Source organism: Canis aureus, chromosome 22, assembly GCF_053574225.1.
Source record: "Canis aureus isolate CA01 chromosome 22, VMU_Caureus_v.1.0, whole genome shotgun sequence".
NCBI classification, from domain to species: Eukaryota; Metazoa; Chordata; class Mammalia; order Carnivora; family Canidae; genus Canis; species Canis aureus.
This window is the reverse complement of record NC_135632.1, coordinates 27,794,644-27,815,998: the sequence shown is the minus strand read 5'-3', so window position 1 is coordinate 27,815,998 and position 21,355 is coordinate 27,794,644. Positions and strand designations below refer to the sequence as shown.

At 36.9% G+C, this 21,355-nt stretch overlaps 2 long non-coding RNA genes across 4 annotated transcripts in view; one reads left to right on the top strand and one right to left on the bottom strand.

Moving 5' to 3' along the window:
- The window catches only part of LOC144294338 (uncharacterized), a 59,448-nt gene that overhangs the window by 15,425 nt on the left and 22,668 nt on the right, over positions 1–21,355 (bottom strand). The window contains exon 1 of one of the 2 annotated variants that reach the window (XR_013361743.1): positions 890–1,209. The exons of the other annotated variant lie outside the window; for it this stretch is intronic. This is a non-coding gene — a long non-coding RNA (uncharacterized LOC144294338). Of the gene's footprint in view, positions 1–889; positions 1,210–21,355 lie in introns of those variants that run through there. 2 annotated transcript variants of the gene reach the window in all.
- The window catches only part of LOC144294339 (uncharacterized), a 57,257-nt gene that overhangs the window by 13,816 nt on the left and 22,086 nt on the right, over positions 1–21,355 (top strand). The window contains exons 2-3 of one of the 2 annotated variants that reach the window (XR_013361746.1): positions 4,446–4,673; positions 8,876–9,075. This is a non-coding gene — a long non-coding RNA (uncharacterized LOC144294339). Of the gene's footprint in view, positions 1–4,445; positions 4,674–8,875; positions 9,076–21,355 lie in introns of those variants that run through there. The other variant, XR_013361745.1, reaches the window with a different exon arrangement.

Below are 21,355 nucleotides of genomic sequence, written 5' to 3'. Positions count from 1 at the left end.
GGAAAACTTTGGCTGAGAAAATGTGAAAAATGAGCCCTTTTCTGCAAAGAGAGAAGAATTATGCCAAGCCAAGAGAACAATCAAAGATGCTAGCAAATCATAGAGCTGGGACAGCACTTTGAGCCTTCAGATGAGATGTGTTTTCAGTCAGCTGACATTTCCTATTCAATTTCCAGAAAGTTCCCACTGTCACAAGCCTGGTAAAATACTGGGTCATCCACATCAACTCCAAAATGGTCTCTTTTCTGGTGCAGTCACATTTTATGATTTACACCCAATAATGGAAACTAGTAACTTTTCCAGAAGAAAAATGATGGCATGTTCTAAGGAATGTATCCTTTTTCAGGCAATTTTTTTTTTTTGAAGAGGAAGTTCAGATTACTGATCAGATAATTCACTCCGTCTCTATGGGTTCAGCAATAGAGTACCTTTAGTGCTCAGAACCAGCTAGTTAAAACTGGCAGCCCTTTTCACCTGGAATAATAAAGTAATTGTGCCACAAAATGAGCAGGCCACTGTAAGAAAAGGGTTAAAGCAATAGCATCTGATACAGACTAAGAACCATTGAAATACAATAAAGTGTATGCAGCAAAACAAGTTGTTGGAAGGCTAAAAGAATGGGTCTTGACTATTTTTATATAAAACTTTCGTTTCTATCCCATATCCTTAACACTCACATATACATGTGAGTATATACATACACATACATATATATACACACACATACATATATATATGAACACACACTCACATATATATATTCATATATATGTATATGTCAGCAGTAGCTGACATATAATTTTTTACTCAAAAACATGTACATATGGAATGGCTTTGCATGGTGGTCCAGCCAACTTATGAAGCTCCAGGCAGAGAAAACATGGCTTACCCCAGAGTTTAAGAGTGCCCACTGGCAGTAAATCATTATTCCCATCTGCGGATGAACTCCACATCTGAATTACCCTTACTCTCACTTTCTTCCTCCCTTTCCTTCCACCAAATATTCTTAGATCCCTGAATTTCCATCTCTCTTCGTGGTAACTGTGGAGGAAATGATTTTGGACGGAATTAAGTGGGCACAGGTGGTATATAGTACATACTAGCTCCCAGCATAACATCTGCTTCAGATTCTTCAAAGCTTCTTATTTTTACAACAGTCCTCTTTGTCTGTTTTCTCTTTTTTTGTAGTTCTGTTGGGTTGTTTTTTTTCTTCCTATTTCAAGTCCCTGGAAGAAAGAGGAAACGGGGGTGGAGGACAGAGAAATTTCCATATGCTTCATCAGATGATAGCATGTAGTTATGTCTGTTGATCTATGATGGCTCACACTTTCTAGACCAGCACTGTCCAACGGAGCTTTCTGCAAAGATGGAAATGTTCTGTGTCCTCACTAGGTCTTTCTACCAGCTTCATCGATCTACTGAGCACTTAAAGTATAGCTAGTCTAATGACTCATTGAATTTTTAATTGTGTTTAATTTTAAGCCATTTAAATTTAGCTATCTGTAGCTAGTAGCCACCATATGGGGCAGTGCAGTTCTCAACACTCGAGCATTAAGAATTCTAGTTCACTTTTTTCTATACCTTATACTTTATACATTACACTTGATTTACTGAAGATAAGACCCTTGAAGGTTAAAGTTTGCATCTCACACATTAACATGTTCTTAAGCATAACCACTCTATCTTTCTCTTTCTTAAGTTCATTCATACCTGTTTCCTCGATTACTCTCATTCTCTTCTCAGACATATCTAATCACTTATGCACACCCCAGAACACTAGACACCATGAAGAAAGAAGTGTCTACTATTGCTATGTATATTTGCTTCTGAAAAAAAATGTGAGAGAAAAGGGGGAAATGTATGATGGCCAATCTCATAACATTTTTCAAAAATAAATATTAGGGCAAGTTTATAAATACAGTGCAATATGTACATGCAAAACCATGAGTTGCAGCTCATGATAGAGTACATTTGCAATGACAATGCTTTGTCCAGAGTGAAACATGTGATGAAGTGTTATCATTAACAAAAGAAGGAAAAGCAAAACAGAATTGGAGCCTTTTGTTAGATGTAGACCTTAAAGTAACTCTGGAGTTGTGTGAAATGCTTTTTTTTTTTTTTTTCCATCAAGGGATATTTTTCTTTTATTGTTGGTCAAGTGAATGTTTAATAAATAACTTGCTTTTATTCCTAAGTGGTAGGCTGGACTGTGTAACTAATAAAGCCTATTGTTTGACAGTCCTGCCGACTGTCTTTCTATCATAGAAATAAAGATGGTTACATGCTGTTTTGAATCCAACCAGATCCAAAACCTCCCATCAGAAGTTAAGATTTGGTTTCTAAATTTAGTATCTGTAGTTTCTCAAATGTGACTGCTAACAAGAAGAATTTCATTACAACAAATTCCTTAGGAGAACTAGTATGCTGTTCTAGCAGTCCCTTCTTACTGAATGCTGCCTCCACCAGCAAAGACCAACATGATGGGTTTTTCCATGATCCTTCAAAGTTGAGCTATGGCTCTGACATCCTTTTAGTAATATTTTGGTTCCCTAGGAATCAGATCTGAAATAGGATTGGTGTACTTGGTTTATTTCAGAAGTATAGTCACACTTGTATATCAATAGGCAGGTAATACAGGGAAGGAAAGGTAACCAATGGGGAGTGTGTTATTAAGCCAGCTACTATCACGAGTGACTGGAGTTTAATCCCAGGAATTAAATGGGATACAGTGTAAAATATTGGATAAGGGACAAAGGCATTGGGATACTTACACTTTTATAGCCATTAGGCATTGGTTAAGGAATGCACAGAGAATATGTTAATTCCATACACATCAGTTGTGTGATGTTGGTTCTTTCCACCCAAGGGCAATCCTCTGACAAATATGCAGGTGCCGGACTTACAAGCCAGCCTGGCATGCATCAGTAGGGTGGATGGTTGTGAGGGCATATGGGCAGAGTTTTGACAGAACCTGTTATGTAAATATTATATGAGATGGAATCCTTCTTAAAGAATAACAATTTTAAATAGTTCATTTTAGTTATTCCAAAGATTACATTTTCTAGCTGAAAGAAGGACTAGTCTAGAATTTGATTGTGCCTCCATATTTGGTTCAAGATTTAATGATTTTCAATAAAGACCTCCCTATACTTCCTTTTTTATAAAAAAAAAAAAAAGATTTTATTTACTTATTCATGAGAGACACAGAGAGAGAGGCAGAGACATAGGCAGAGAGAAAAGCAAATTCCATGCAGGGAGCCCAATGTGGGACTCGATCCCAAGGTTCCAGGATCATGCCCTGGGCCGAAGGCAGGCACTTAACTGCTAACGTATGTTGACTTAGTATACTGAAAACATGAAATTATTAAACAGTAAAACCCCATAGCTTCACTCAGACACATGCAAAATTATAATAGAATGTACTTGTCATAGATCATACTCAACAAAGTTGTTTCTCTCTCAATGAAAATCAGGATTTTATGTAACATCCAACATAAGCAACATGAAGCAGACCACCCAAGCCCTATCAATGAAGATGATACAAATTTGGTGAGGAGTACCCATGATGAAGTACGGGGAAAGGGAGATACCATGAAGACCACTCACAGAACCACAGAGCAGAAGAGAGAAGTGTGATCAGGAATCACAAAGCAGAACCAAAATGAAGATCCACCAGACAAATTCAAGCATTCGACTGGGCCCAGGCACTGCTAGAGGCATGGTCAGCCAAGGAAGAAGCCAGAGTGAAGATCTTCCCAGAAAGCAAAAAAGGCAAAGAGGAATAAAGGAAGGGAAGAGAACTAGGAGGGGTGAAAAGTGGTTCAGGGTCTCATCTGGGAATGCTAGTGACCTTTGGGGGCTCATGTGACCTTGGCAAATCCTTCTAGCCAGAAATATTTCTTCGTAGAACTCTACAAGAAAAAGAACACATTAAAGCACACATGGAAACAGCACCCTAAATAACAAGGCTCATTACACTTTGTATTCCCTAGAGCTGGCACATGACCTATTGTATCTTTGGGATTATGCTCATTTGATTAGTAATTGTTAAGTATTTATTGACAAAAACAACCCATATTCATTGTAGAAAGTCTTGCACATGCAGGGGGAAAAATCAAATTTTTTAAAGTTTGAAATGAAAATCTACCTCCCCAGAAATGTTTATATGTATTCTATAGTTTTAACAAAATATTACAACATAATATATAATGTGTCATTTATAATTTTTTAACTTAATACTTCAGAGAACTATTATTCTACCTAAATACACTTCATCCCTTCATGAAAATACTTCTGAGAACATAATATTTTTGAAGGTAAAAATGTCACTACCACCACTACATCATACCCAAAACATATGAAAGAACAAAACGTTAGTTTCTGTTAGGATTGTCACTTCCTAACACATCAGGGTGACTATACTGATCACACTGTTGATGTTTCAGTGTCCCAACAGGAAACAGATTACACAAATGAGAACACTTTGAAGAGGGTCTGGAAAAAGGTGTGGGGAAACTGAAAGTACCCAGGAAGTAAGAACAACAGGGCTACTACCACCCCCAGACCTGAAGAGCAGAAGAGGAGCAGTCACCAGAAGGTGGAAGGAGAATCGTATGCAGAGGGCCACGTTGACAGGAGCTGTGATCTGGGTCAAGGGAGAGAGCCAACCTAAGGTAACTCTGCTGGGAGGGACTTGGGAAGGAATATTGACCAATCTTACTCTTCACCTCCTCTGGCCTTCTGCCAGTGTTCTCCCTCCCTTGCTAAATCCAGCCATCATGGAGGTCTTTTGATGGAGTCCAAATGGGCCAGCTGTCTGTGGCAGAAAGCAAGGCAGAGAAATGTAAAGAGTGGATATTATCAAGAAGTAGCCCCTGGTTCAGAGTTCTAGTTTAATTTTGATTTCCTTTTCTTCCTGGCAGTCAATATATAAATTTGATATCAGAGAAAAATGTTTCAGGACAGGCATTAGAAACAATCCTCAGATAAAGCTTAAGTCGTTGTAGAATAAAGAAAACACCACCTTGCCCTATTTCCATTTACTCTGTCTGCCTAATTATTTTCTACCTCCTTCTTTATGGTATTCTATCAAGTTTTCTTTAGAGTCAACAGCTGACATAGGTGTCAAATTTTTAGTTAAGTCTTAATATGATGGCAAAGTGTACATAGCAGATATAAAACAGTATCTCTGCAGCAGCGTGGCTGAGAATAACTTTGACCTCACTTAACCAGGTCACTTTTCAGGGAGAATAAAAGATAACTCCCTCTAGTCTAGGTCACAGTGACCTTGATAAGTTCCCAGGTCAAAATGGCTTCCAATTGTTCTTTGTACCAACCTGAACTGACCAGCTACATTGCTTTTCTAACTGGAAGCTTTTTTGAAAAGGCCACAAAGATTAAACTCCTTACCTAATCATGAGAATTCTCAACTGTTGGCATTTTATGTTGCAAAAAGATAGATTAAAGTCTTAATATTCTGTTGGATTACATAACCCATTGCATTATGACAAAATATATGAGTTAGTGGGTTTGACCTGACAGAAATGCCCTTATATAATAGCACATTTTATGTAGGGTCATATAAATGAGAAGAGATACTTTGTAATAAAAATAAACATAATATTCACTATTGTTAACAATCTCAGAAAAATTGGCATTTGCTTTTTATGGCATTTGTTCAATATTCCTTCAACTGACAGAGGGTTTTACTCTCCCCAGAGGAAATAGAAGTGAAATCGTCCTGGGGAAATAGTGTGTTTATTGTGGGTAGGTGCCTCTATTTTCTTAGCATAGTGAAATGCTGTGACAAATTTCTTTCTGAAAGAGAAAACTGACATTATGTAGACAAAACCCAGGTAACTATAACTGTAAATCATCCCTCCTTAGATATTAAGGTGCTATTTGTGGGTTATTCAAAACGTGAGCTTACAGAGTTATTTTTAAGAAACCAATTTTATTACAAGGTAAGAAATCATTGTAGGTATTTAAACAACTAATCAATACTTTTCAACATTATCCCCTCACCAATTCAAGCATCACTCTTAGTTTGGGACAAGCTTTCTGCCCGTGATTGAATAAAATAATGGCTCCTGAGCACTCATAGGCTTCTGTTCATGTAGCATCAGAGCTGCCCGAAAACTTTGTCTCCTGTTTCGCCACCCTTTGTATACCTTCTAAAGAGTTCAACAAATTGTCAATAAGCTTTATTTTCTGAGTTAATTTTTTTATGGCACACACTTTGTCCATAGAGGTGGGGGAGTGGGGGAACACATGTTTAGGATTGTGGCCATTTTAAACTAAGGGGATGCCAAATCACAAACAGTCTTGCAGCTGATCCACTTTGCAATGTTGTCACACATGCCTAACAAAATATTGTACTACCGACACAATCGTTGTATTCTGCACTGATAATTAACCTTGTAGAGTTATTTTAAACAAGCCTCATGCATATGTCATAAAGCAAATGACAAATTAAATGTTCAGATATGATTACGAAAGCTATTTTCCGTTTGGATTTAATTCTGTTCCTGCCGAAGCTCCTGTTAAGTCGCATTTTATAGATCCATGATGCTGGAAAGAACTTTAAAGACCCCACATACTCTACATTTTTGTTTTTGTTCTGTGTTTTGGGGTGAGGTCCAGGGCAATGGTACGATTTGCCCAAGGTCACACAGCTAGTTTGTGATGGAATCAATAATAGATTCTCCTGACCTTGTGGTTAATACTCATTGCTCTAGTCTTTGTCTTGGTGGATTAAACATATGGCCCAGTGTGGGGAAAGGAAATATTTGGCCTTATGGATTAGAAACAAACTTGTGTATTTGCCTCTGAAAAATGTCCAAGATTCACTCCTATTCTCCTCTTTGCCTTTTCATTAACTCCCTCATTAGCCCAACTTTGTCCAGGAACCTTATCAATTTTCCAAATTCATTAAAACCTCAAGATTCCATTTACCTGAACAAATACCATTTGGCTTGGTCCATGCACTTCAATACCATCGCTTGTGCTGTCTCAGTCATTTGTTTTCTAGCACCTGAGGCTGAGGTGATAAAAATATAGCTTCTCCTTGGAAAAGGGCATGTGATAGACTATTATACCTCTAATGCTTCCAGTCAAGGAGCTGGATACACATAGGCTGAATATCATGGTCATATACATATGTAGGGAAATAGCTAAATGAAAACAGACTGGAAAAACAGAGACTTCTGTTTTCATTAAACTTGCCACCTATTCATTTTTAGGACCTAGAACCATATTTATCAGGGTTGACGTATGTGCCCACATCATCTTCACTTCGGCCCTAAGATCTCACTCCACAATTAGTGTATCTGTGGCAAAGATGATTTGATAATGCCCAAATGTTCATCTACTGTCATTGGCTTTCATTTTCCTCTTCACGTTCTAAAATTCAGGGGTTTAACCCCAAACTACAAATCATCAATGATTAATTTAATCCTTCTTTGTTCCAATCTCACACTGCAACTTCTCCTAATCCTGAAATGCCACTTGAAGTGGAAAAAAATTATAATCAGTGTGTATTTTATGTGTTATTATGTGTTTGTGACATAAAGGATACTGGGAGATAGATAAGAACAAATTTGGAGTGATCACAATGATTGTTTCTAATCTTTTTTTTTTAAGATTTATTTATTTATTCATGAGAGACACACACAGAGAGAGAGGCAGAGACACAGGCAGAGGGTGAAGCAGGCTCCTTATACAGCTCGTTGTAGGTGAAATTGAATGTCTATTAATGGGCTATAAAATAAATACTCACTTTTTTCCCTGACCACAAATGACCACATCTAAGCCATATATGTACATCACAGAGTGGGTGGAAAGATACACAAATCAGCTCACAAATGGAGAGGAACCACTTGACAGAAGTAGAGAGACAAATTTTATTTCTCTTTCTTTATAATTTGGGACAGTAGCTCACAATTCCCTTGACTTTACTTCTGTGACTTCTAAGTACATTTGGTACACATGCACATACATCTACACATTCCCTCAACTGTCCACACAGTCTCTGAAATGATAGCACTTAAAGGAAGAATCTCTTTTATTTGTTATTTTCAGCTTTTCTGTGATATTTCTATTTTATAATTAATATCCATGTGACCAGGAGGACTGTAAGGGTGATAGCATTGTAGGCAGATGCTGTCACTATATGACCTCGACATTCATATCTACACACCAAAGGCTGTTTATTGCAAACCCTTGTGACTCTCTGCCTGGGCTCTTTTATGGACACGGAGCCATACTCAGTCCATTTTCAGGTCAAACCAGAAATGTCGGAGAATTAATACCCTTGGAAGCAGCCTTCAACCAATCACAGATGAGGATTTAGAGGACAACTACTTCAGCTTCTTCAGCCCTCAGCTGAGATAACTCTGAAGCATGTCCTACAGTGTCTCCCTTGGTTCTCCAGTAGGACTGAGCTCCAGTTGACCAACACAGTAAACTTAATAACCCATCCTTATTGGGTTTCTTTCCTTTCCTGTTTCCCTTCTTTACAACCTTATCAGTGTTTACTGTAATCAGCTTCCAAATAAACTACTTACACTTGGGCAGCACCAGTGGCTCAGCAGTTGAGCATCTGCCTTCGGCTCAGGGCATGATCCCGGATAGAGATCGGGTCCCACATCAGGTTCCCTGCATGGAGCCTGCTTCTCCCTCTGCCTGTGTCTCTGCCTCTCTCTTTCTCTGTGTCTCTCATGAATAAATCAATAAAATCTTAAAAAAAAAAAAAAAAAAAACTACTTACACTTGACTTCTTGTCTCAGGGCTGGCTTTTGGAAAAATGTAGACTGAAGCAGGTATAGTGGTTGAAAAGTATGGCTCTGTATTAACCTGGACTTCATTCCAATCCTAGGTTTACCAATTCCTAACTGTACAATCAGGATCAAGTTAACTAAAACTCCCTGAACTTCAGTTTCCTGGTCTTTGAAATAAGAGTAAGTGTAATAAAGTTATTAACAAGGTTAGTTGAAGTAATATAAATGTTTATCACAGTAAATGGTACATAGCATTTATGTTAACTGTTTATTCCAGTCATCCACTGCTGTGTAACAAATTAGCCAACACTTAGCAACCTAAAAGAGCCATGTTTCTGTGGAAATGACTTTTCTGGGTGGCTCTCTCTTGGAATCTGTTGTGCAGTTATAGCTGGATGAAGGCCAAGAGTCATCATTTGAAGGCTCAATCAAGTTGGACATCCCACATGGCTCATTCACAAGGCAGACAGTGCACTGAAAGCTGGTACTGTTGATCAGAGCACCCATGCCTGGCATTTTCATATGATTTGGGCTTCTCACAACACGATGGTTAGGCTCTGAAAGGGAGCATCCCAAAAGTGAAGGTTACCAGAGACCCAGGTATAAACTCCTTACCTTTCTTGACTTAGTTTCAGAAGTCATACCTCTTCACTCACACCATATTTTATTGGTTACAACTAATGCTTGAAAGCCAGTCTAGATACAAGGAAAGTGGAATTGGACCTCAGTTTTTCATGGGAAAAGTGTCCAAAACTTTAACTCTGTATTATTATTATTATTATTATTATTATTATTATTTATTATTATTATTATTATCACTTATCATGATCACTTGCTTCTGGCTGTGAAAATTCACCAAATATTTGCTGGACTAATTAATACAATTACATACACATCACCCCATTATCACTTTCATTCAGCCAATTGCCAAGTCTTTTCTATTCTATCTACAGTCATCCTTCATAACATATAAAGCATTTTAGGTCTGTTCCAATTTTCTCCCTTATTATTGACCCAACCTTTGTGATTTGTGCCTGCATTATCTTTCACTTGCACTTTTGTGATAGTCTTCTGATCTCCAGCCTCTTCTTTGTCCTATTCATCTTATACTTTACCGCCAGATTAATATCCCTAGGGTTCAACCTTAATCGGGTTTAAATTCTGCTCACAATTCAATGCTCTCTGATTGTCAACTTAATAGAATCCAAATTTTTGGAATTCAATATGAAGCAGTGTAAAATATGGAAAAGTTAAGGCTAAAAATAATACTGAATATTACATTAGAACAGACATTATTCTAATTGTTTTATATATTTATTTGCTTAATCCTTACAAAAATTTTATGAAGATACTATTATTATGTCATTTTACACTAAGGATCAACAGCTACTTGATATTCAAACAGATCATTCCATCCACCCCTGCTTTCTCCCCATATCCTCACCAAACATAGAGAAATGCTGAATAAGCAATAGTATGTTCTAAATATAATAGCCAAATGTAAGTAAGAAAAAGAGACCACCAAGGCATTAGACAAAGAAGGACTTGAAAGTCTAAATACCTAGTCAGTGCCATGGCAGCCCTATCATTTGGTGATAGAATGTGTGGCCTTGAACTCACAAAAAGAATGGTTTCCCTGAGGAAAAAAAGAGATTAGAAAATCTGTTTGCTGACCCAGAAAGAATTTAGTACCTACTCAGAGATCTTGGTGGGAAAAAGTACTTCAATGAAAACTTAAGACCTCAAACCTATGCCAATGCAGGTAGAGGGTATACATTTAGACATAATAAATGGTGATGAAAAGCCTAATGTAAGCAATCAATAAGGATAATTGTCCTAAAATGGCGATGGCTTTGGCCCTGAATATCTGAGCCCCTGACGGAAGAAAGAAAAAGCCACTCCAGTCTGCTTGAGATTCTCCTCTCTCCCTCTTTCTGCCCTTCCCCCACTCTTTCTCTTTTCCTCTTTGTTTCTTCCTTTCTCCCTCTCTATCAAATAAATAAATAAATCTTTAAAAAATGTGGTGCCTTGGTGGCTCAGTCAGTTGAGCATCCAACTCTTGGTTTCAGCTTAGGTCATGATATTATGGTCATAAGATTGAGCCCCACATCAGGCTCTATGCTCAGCTGAGTCTGTTTGAGATTTTGTTTCTCTTCTTCTCCCTCTGCCCCTCCCCTGCCTGATTTCTCTCTCTCTGAAATAAATACATCTTAAAAAAAAAAAAAGAAAACCACTCTTCAAGGACATTTATATAAAAGCACATGAAACTCTCACAAAGGGAAAAATGTCTCTGCTAAAGGGAAACTCATAATTTAAAAATTCAAACATTTTGAGGAAGCAATTCACCATTAGAAAGATTCAGAAGGTACAGCAAATAGGTATGACAAAAAAAAAAAAGAGCCAAAAGCAACTTTAAAAATAAGAATACTTAAAAGAACTAAGAATTAAAGCATAAATATACACCATAACAAAAGGCCATGATTCTTTTCCAAAATTAGCACATATAAAAAATAATCTAATAAAACATTTAGAAATTAAAATTATAGGGCAGCCTGGGTGGCTCAGCAGTTTAGTGCCACCTTCAGCCCAGGGTGTGATCCTGGAGACCCCGGATTGAGTCTGGCTCCCTGCATGGAGCCTGCTTTGCCCTCTGCCTGTGTTCTGCCTTTTTCTCTCTCTGTGTATCTCATGAATGAATAGGTAAATAAAATCTTTTTAAAAAAAGAAATAAAAATTACAGTCAGTGAGATTAAAACTCAGAGAATAAGCTAGATAACAGAATAGATACGACTGAAGAAAGAGTTGGTGACTGAATAAAATGAAGAAATTATTGAGAATAAAACACAGAGTAATAAGGAAATGTAAACTATCAGGAAGACTTTATGAGACTTGTAGACTAGAAAAAAATGCAATGTAACTCTAATAGAATCTTCAAAAAAAGAAATAAAGAAAATGAGGAAAAGATAATATTTAAAGAAAAAAATGGATGAAGTTTTCCAGTATTGAAGAAAGATACTAGTTTAAGACTGGAGAAGTCCTCTGTTCTTCAAAACAGCATGAGTATAAAATACATTTAGTCTTGGACAATACTTTGAAATGCTACTGTAGAAAGAAAACATTTTTAAAAGAAACAACAGGACTTCTGCTTCCACCCGTGATGGAGTAAGCTTTTTATCACCTTTGTTTACTGTCTAGTAGCACTTTTTGGACTATGGTGCAAGCTGGAGAAGCTCAAGCAGAGAACTGAAGTCTCCTTAGCTAAGCCATTGAAGATTAGAATAAAGGCTACTGAGGCAACTAGAATATGCAGAGAAAAGTACCAGAAAAGAATAATTACAAAGAGAAATGACTCTAGGACTTAGATAGAAGTTCCTTTGAACCTTTGGTCAAACTTTAAGTTTCTCATGTGCAAAATGAAACTCCAAAAGACTGGGCAAAGAACTATTTAGAAAAAATTAATAATCTAGAAGATTCTGGAGACTGCACAGGGCTTGGAAATGCTTTGGTTCCAACCAGTAAGGGTGAAGATACTGAAATGAACATCCTACAAACTCATAAAGACCACACCTTGGGAATAGAGTGAACTTAACCCTGGAGGACAGTCTACTCTAAACCCTCTCTCATATTTTAGAACAAACTTTAAATAGATCAAGATGAACTGTGAGTAAATTAACTGCTTCCCAGAAAGAAAAAAAATCACAATATTCTTCAAAGAAAATGACAAAATCTAAACATTCAAATGTTGAATTGACAATGTACAGCATGCCATCAAAAATCACAAGCCATTTGAAATTAAACAAAACAACACTTGACTCATAATTGGAAGAAATTTTGGTCATATACAGACTCAAGTGAAAGGAATGATGGAATTTCAAATAGCTAGTAAAAACTTTCAAATAGCTAGCATAAATATATTCAGGAATTTAAAGGAAAATATAAAAGAGTGAGGAAACAAGTGGAAAATTTCAACAGAAAATTTTAAACTATGAAAACAACTAGCTGAAATGACTATTGCTTTAATAAAGTGACCACATATTGCCTGTCCACAATAATACAGATTAAAAGATAATAAAATAATAATTCCAAATAATAATTCCAAAGTGCTGAGGAAAAACAACTAACAACTTAGAATTCTATTTCCAAATAAAGTATTGTTAAAGCTTGAGAGCAAACTGAATATATTTGCAGAAAATAAAAGACAAGAAAGTTTATATTGTAAAAATACATATTAAAGACTTCAGATCCTCAGTATAAGCACTACTGAAGGATCTGCCTCAGCGAGAAAATAAATTAAACTCAGAAGAAACAGTGGAACACAGGACGTAGTGGAAAACAAATAAATAATTACATGTGGGTAAGTATAAGTAAGCATTGGCTGTAAGAAGAGCAACAATAAAATGAAAAATATTTGTAGCAATAGCAATAATAGTTTAAGTGTACAACTAAAATATTAGAAGACAGACAATATTTTGGAAGGTGAGAATATGACTTTAAAAATTTTAAGGGTTTAAAAATAAATAAAAATAAAAATTTAAAGGATTTTAAAATTCTTGTAAGTTCATTGTTTAGGAAAAGGACAGAGATATTAACTTCAGACTTTAACAATAAATTATCATTGAAGTATAAATTTCAACCTTTTTAAAGTCAATTTTTCATTTAAAAACATAAAGATAGATTCTAAAAAATAAAATGTTAGTGAAATGACAGGACACCTGCACCCCAATGTTCATAGCAGCAATGTCCACAATAGTCAAACTGTAGAAGAAGCTGAGATGTCCTTCCACAGGTGAATGGATACAGAAGATGTGAGACACATCTTCACACACACACACATACACACACACACACACAAAATGGAATATTACTTAGCTATCAGAAAGGATGAATATATACCATTTACATTGGCACGGATGGAACTGGAGGGTATTACACTGAGTGAAATAAGTCAATCAGAGAAAGACAATTATATGGTTTCATTCATATGTGGAATATAAGAAATAGTGAAAGAGACCGTAAGAGAAGGGGGATGGAAACTGAATGAAGAAAAATTAGAGGGGAAGACAAACTATGAGAGATTCTTAATTCTGGGAAACAAACAGGGTTGCTGACGGAGAGGGTGTGGGGAGTGGGGTAATTGGGTGACAGGTACTAAGGAGGGCATGTGATGTGATATGCACTGGGTGTTATACTATATGTTGGAAAATTGAATTTAAATAAAAACACTTGGATATTATTTAAAAAATAAAACAAAATTTCAAACAGATAAGGAAAATTTTGACAATTAAGGTAGGAAAGATGATAAGGGTTGGGAGAGAAGTAGAAGTGATACAGGGTAACTTTAAAATGAAAAATAGAAGTAGAAATATGCCCAAGCATATAAGTAAACTTTAAGAAATGTAAATGAACAATAAAGAAAAAATATTCTCATATGTTGTTTATGAGAGATATACATAAAATATAATAATACTGTAAAATTGTAAATATCAGAGAAGAAAAAGATATATCAGAAAAACATTGACCAAAATAAGCTACTACAACAATGAATATGAGACAAAATAGATTTCAAAACCTAGAGCATTATTGGATTTAAAGAGTAATTACTTAATATTAAAAAAAGTTCACCCAGAAAGATATGTTTATCCTGATTTTCAACATATGCAAGCAAAAATAGAATGAATTCTAAGAAATTCACAAATCTGTAAATATAGATAGAGATTTTTACACACCTCTTTCAGAAACTGATAGGTCAGCCAGAGAAGTTAAGAAAATTGCCAAGTCCAAAACCTGACTTCATTCCATTGATGTGCTTTGTCGCTCCCATCTCTGGATGTTCAAATCTCAAAAAGACTTTGAGTTCCAGTTTAATTATGTCTTTTGTACCCCTTTCCCTCTTGTCTTTCCCATAGACAGGAGGCATCCTGCTGGTACTCATATTAACTAGTGGTTAATAATGTTATAAATATTTTATATGTTAATCCTCATAACTCTATGAGGCAAGTACTATTACTACCTCCATTCTACAGATGAGTAAAGTCACATAACAGAAAAAGAAAAAAAGAAAAAAAGCTCTTTACTCCACTCATCCAAAGCTTTACCAATACCTTTCTAGTAGCATGTCCCTTTCTGTTTGACTCCACTGTTACCCATACTGCGTGTCTTATCTTTCTGATTGAGTTGAAGCTTTTTAACAGGGACATGCTTTAGGTATTTTTGTAATTCCCAACTCCCAGTCCCTGTACCCCATTGTCTCACAAGATTCTTTGCCCACAATAGGTGCCTAAAAATATTTTTTGAATGGATCGTTGCTTTGTGTTGTTAGGTTTAATTTGTCATGGTTTCTAAAGGAAAGGTAAATATAGTTATGAAGTTGGCACAAACCTATTCTGGCAGAGTAGATGTGGAAAGTAAACAATCTTTACTCATGTTTAGCCACCATAAAATGTATTAGGCCACTTACCAGATATGATGACTTACTAAAAAATTCACACAGCAGGTAAAGCAGGCATGGTTCCTGCTTTCCAGAAGTCTGTAGTTCAGAAACAATGTAGTGAATAAAAGATGGGAGACTTGAATGGCCACACTCTACTCTGACTGTGGACGATTTCATTTCTTGAGTGAATACTTAGATGCCTTAACTCATTTAAACCTTACAACAACCTTATGAGTTAGGTATTCTTGCTTCCCACATTTACACATGAGGAAAACCAAGAACAGACAATTAAGTAACTTGCTAAAATCACGAAGACAGTAATTGTGGGAGGTAGGATTTGAACCCTAGCAATCTAGCACCAGAAACTGCACTCTTACACTCTACCATCTCTAACAGGACAATATGGTTATGTTGATGTCAAATTATTAATTTAGAAAGCAAAGTCACAGCCATGCAAGATTCCTGCTCCCTCACCACCACAAACAGCTGCAATGTTTGTCACCAAAAGCTTTCCTCCAAGGAGAGTTATAAGCATTTGCCAGAGAGGAAATATATTATGGGCCATGTGGTAGATTCTAGTACTGATGCAATCTTTCCCATCAGAGGCAGAATATATTTCCCTTACCCCCATCATTTATGTCAGTTTTGGCCAAGTGATTTGCTTTGGCTAATGGAATGCAAGTAGACATAACAATATGCCAATTCCAAGTTTACCCCTTTGGATGTTTCATGTGTTTCCACTAATCTTTCTTGCATATGAAACATCGCCATGAGAAGACATGCCTTGGGTAGCCAGTGATCCAAGGAACATTATAGACTCTTGGAACAGAAATGGGTCCAATCTACAACATGGAGCCAAGCATAAATGAGCCAAGCCCCAACTGGCCAAATGCTCACTGACCCACAGACACTAGAATAAATGATTTTAAGCAACTGAGCTAAAGTGATTTGTTACACAGCATTATTGTAACAATAGCTAACTGATACAGGCTGACACCAGGGGTTATAGAACTTACTTTAGCTCAATGACTATTGCCTTACTCCTTTTCTAACAATAGAAATGGCTGGGACAAGTGGGTGTGGGGTCCAATTAGAAGAATAAATGTCAAAATTAAAAAAGATACATTTGGGAGTTTTTCATTTTCTGCCATGTTGGCATTTTACTCACATATAAAAGTCCCTGAAATATCGCTTGTTGGCTGTGCTGTCATGATCCGTTCTATAGACATTTTGATGCACTTTATTACAAACTTTAAAATCATATTAGCAGCTGTTATTTTATATCACAATGGATTAATAAGATGCATTTTCACAAATAAGACACATTTTAGATAGTTTTGAAAAAATTTCAGTGTGAAAATCTTGTGCCAGGATTCCACATTTTAAATGACACATTTCCAAATAGCCTAAAGTGAAAACGCTCAAGTAATATGCCTATTTGTACTGTGCTTGAAACTATCAGCTCCCCCAACAACCCAGGAAACAAGTTACCTTCCTACATATTGTGTTGTTTTCTATTGTAGCATATGAAATTCAGGGAAAATATATTTCTTGGTTCTTGTTTCAGGGGAGTGCAGTGAGTAGCACTGAAAAAAATATAAGCAAAATAAATATTTTTTTCAGGTTTCCATTGCAATACTTGAATAATGTATATGAGAATTATCAGAAAAGCATTGATTCCCCTTCATATATTAGAATAATGGAATGTTCTATTGCCTTTTCATGTGGAATAATTAGGAAAGATAAGGATTTTTTTTTTCTTGGAGGCAATCCTGCTTCCTATGGTGTTGCTAAGGAATAAGGAGTTTTCCTTCCAACTGATCTTAAAAGAGATATCTAAGATCTATATCGCCTGTTTATGGATTACAGCTAACTTTACAGTCGTGCGTAAACTGTACATTTGAGTGCAGTAAGACACGTCCCCTGTCTCACAATAAAAATATTATGGAACATTATATTTCCATACAGTAATGGTACTCTTATTTTACTAAGAGAAAGGTACAGTACTAATTTAATTGACTAACATAAAAGTCTCTCAAGTAAGATCAATACTTTATTTTCTCAACAGTTTTCATAAACGAGGATTTAATTCATCCTGTATTCCTTAGCCTTTGAGACAGAGATAAGGGGCAGGTCTGCTGACCATCCTGCTCTCTGTGGCACACACAAAACCTTTGGAGCAGCTTCATACTGTAAGCAACAGATCTCAACCTGGCTGCACATTAGAATCACCAGGGAAGCTTTTAAAAGACACCGATGCCCAAGCTCCTCCTCAGATCAATTAAATCAGAATCTCTGGGGTGGGTTTGGGATATTATTATGTTTTTAAAACTCCCAAAGTGATTCAAATGTGCCATCAGATTTTCCATCCATTGACTCAGACTCTAAATTTTAGGGGGCAGGACACAAGCTAAGATCTCGGATAGATGGTCTTACTTGGTGCCTACCCTGCATACCTGTTCTGGTTGTTAAGGGCAGAAATTCCCCACTCGGTGCCCACATTAAGCAGGGTTTTGTTTTTCTTTTTTGTTGTTGTTGCTGTTTGTTTGTTTGTTTGTTTGTTTGTTTGTTTTTTGGTGGTGGTATCTTTTTCCCCTCTGTACACTGTGGATCTTTATTGCCGTTGCTTCAATGCTTTTGAGTGCAGATCTCCCATTGACATCAGTGGGGGTGCTGCTCCTGGAATGAGTTTGGAATGCACAATTGAGAGCTCTTTGGTGCCATCAGAGAGAAAATTTTGCCCTGAGCTTTTTATACATGCCAGGATTTAGGTTTCTTTCTTCCTTTACTTTATTTTAATCTTGCATTCTCACATCTGTGCCTTGTGATTGTGAATTTTGACTTTGGAGTTGCTCCTTTACTTTCTCTAAACTTTGCACATGTTGTTCTTGTCTCTCTAGTTCTCGGAGAGGTCCTCTCAGGAGTGGTTTTTCCTCTGAGTCAGTAGATAGGAAGAAAGAAGTTGGTCCAGTTTCACTCCTGACCAGAGTCAGATCTTGGGCCAATGAGTCTCATGTTCCTGCTCAGTGTAATGAGCATACTGAATGAGAGAAATTTTTCAGTTCCTTTTGATAAAGAGACTAAATCTGGGCAGAGCCCTTTGAGTCTAATGACATTGGGTATATGATGTGTCATTGTCTATGGGGAAAACATTGTTTCATGAACTTTTTAGTAGAGGAGGGGGAAGCAGGGCACAGTTTTCTGGAAATTTCTCTAGATTTCTATGCAGAAACATCCATGGAAGTCCACTCCACAAGAGTCATAGTTCTGCATTCTTCCAACCTAACAACAGTGAACTACCCTATATTAACCAAGGTGGCAAAATGGATAATGGTGCTCTTTCTCCAGGGGCAACACCAGAATTCTATCATGTTACACTACACGATATGAAAACATATGGCTGAAATGATGGATCCACTCTTACAATATAAGGTCCAAATCTGGCAATCCAGGAGGGGACGGGCACCAATCCAGCTGCACAAATGGCTTTGAGTGTATGAGATCATGCAGTCTCTCAACTGGTCTGTAAAGTACTTATGATGGCATTAGGTTATATAGCATGGCACCAGTCCAGCCACTTTCTCAGGAAAAAGTAAAAGACAATTTTTGATGGCGAATATTTGGTTTTCATCACCCCCACTTTCCTTGGATAACTATTTTTTTGAATCCTTTAACCCAGAAAAATCCAGAAATTCATGATAGTTTTCATTATCATAAATCCAAATTGCTGATTTTTTTCTTTCTTAGAGGAAAATGGATGTTTTCATTTCGAATCACATTGCCCAGTTGATACTTTGCTCCAAACTCTTGTCATCAGAACTGATGGCAGATCAAGATGGGATCAAGCCCAGTGATGGGATCCCATAACACCTGCCAGAAGACTTTACTATGTGCAATGATTTTTTCCCCTCTCTTGGTGTAGTCATCTGGGGGGCTTGTGGTAAGACACTTGAAGAGATGGGAAAGCAGAACTCAGAACTTAGTTGAATACCTGTGTCTATTATCTTCAGGTGGGAATCATACATTAATAACGTTTGGTGTATTTCCTCCAAAAGAAATCTTGGAAAATGATTAGCATTAAAAGATTAATACAAGGCCTCCCTATTTTATTTATTATTTTTTACCTGCAACTAAAGGGGAAGAGGCTGTGTGACCAATTTCTTTGGGTTAGTAAATGCTGGACTTAGGCAGAAAATTGGTGAAGAATATTTCTGATAATAAAAGAAAAGGGAGCCAAATTGCTGGTGGTTTCTTATCTTCTATTCTGTAGTTCAGTGTTATTTGAAATAGAGAAAGATCTTTGAAAATTTGTGGATTTTTGCTATGAATTATTTAGCAAAACAAAGCAAAAAGACAGGTCCATTTCCTTTCATAAATCTGACATATCCCTGCTCCCACGGCAAAAATGATCAAGCATTGTTAGAAATCCCGAAATGGGAAAATTTTAAATTCACATTTACATTTGGCCATAAAATTTTCTCATTGTCTCATTGGTTTTTGAAAATGGAAAGACAATAATAAAAGGTATGGAGAAAGAACCAACTTAAAAGAAATATATGGGGAATTTACCTCCAGGGTTACATTTTTTAAAAGGGCTTCAAAACAGGTATATGGCTTGTGAGTGAATATGCTACTGCACATTTTGGTGTGAGGAAAAGAGCAAGGCATGTACCTCAGAGGCAGCTCCTCCACTCAGTACACAGAACTATGCATAAACAGGGTATAAGAGGTTGTGAATGGTGAGAACCTGGACAAAGAGTTCACAGGGAGGTATCTAAGCCTACAGCAAATTCCCACAATATGTGGTGCTTGGCAGAGGCTGAACAGAGACATTTAAGTGGAGAGTGAGGGGTAAAAGTACAGCTACTTTTATACTGAAATAAATCAGATCCATTATGTAGGTGATCTGAACACTAATGCAAAAATGAGTCTGTGAGGGGCCCCTGAAACATTTACCCAAATGTTGCCTTCATCAGTGGCTTTCGTATCAACATGCTCAATGGGTTTAGAAGTCACATGATAAAAGAGAGGGAAAGAAGGAGGGGGAAATGAACATGAAGGAAGACACAAGCTCAAGTATAGATAGTACATAATTAAGAATAATAAATAATAAATACCCAAGAATGATAAGGTGAATATCTGAATAATGGGACAAAGAGACAAACTAAAGTAGCCCCTAACTTACAAATTGGTTAAGTGCCCAAATGGTCCCCAAGTCATATTCTGCTCTCTCTTCAGGTTACTTACATCAGGACTCCTCAAACTTTCCTACTGGCAAAGGAGAATGGATACCCTCCCTGGAGGCTCTGGTGGCATAGCCTGGAGCAATTCTATAAATCTGTTGTTTTATCTTCAAAAAGATTGAGAATTTTGTATTCTAATCCCCATTTTACCCATACTTATGAGTACATGTTTCCTTCAAGTCTAGATAGGTCAATATTTCCCATTAAGGATGCAGTTTGGCACATCCCTTAGTACACACTATTCCAGAGCACACATAGTCCAATTTGGAGAGGCAGTGATAAGAAAAGAAGAAATGAATTCTACTAGCAATGTTCATTGACCTACCCAGAGGACTGAATAAAACAGACACCAACATCTTTGAGGAGCAAAGAACCCTGGGCTTCTATGAACATTTCATCACAGCTTCTGGGCCACCATAAGTATGACCCTGATGTGTTAAAGCAAACTGGTACATGGGAAAGGAAGACCATGAGAGTAGATCTAAGCACAGCAATGATGGGGTGAAATAGGGACAGATTACATTAACAGTCTGTATTTTAGATGGAATGCTTTCTCCCAATCTCCATTCTCAATACCACTCATTCTCACCCAAGACTTAGAAAACTCTAGTCTGCATCAGAATCACTTGAAGATCTTGTCAAATACAGATTCATAGGCCCCATTCCCAGGGTTTCTGGTACAGCAAGCATGGAATAAGACCAGAGACTCTGCATTGGACAGCATGTTCCCAGTGATGCTGATGCCACTGTCCTGTGGTCTACACTTGAAGAAGTGCTGATTTAAGCCATTCTTTGTTAACTGCCTCGGGAAAGGAATACACAAGGGAAATTTGAGAAGTAACTCTAAGAGCTGAATTTGAAACCTTAGGGTTTGGAGGAAATAAAGGGGCCACTTAACATAGACA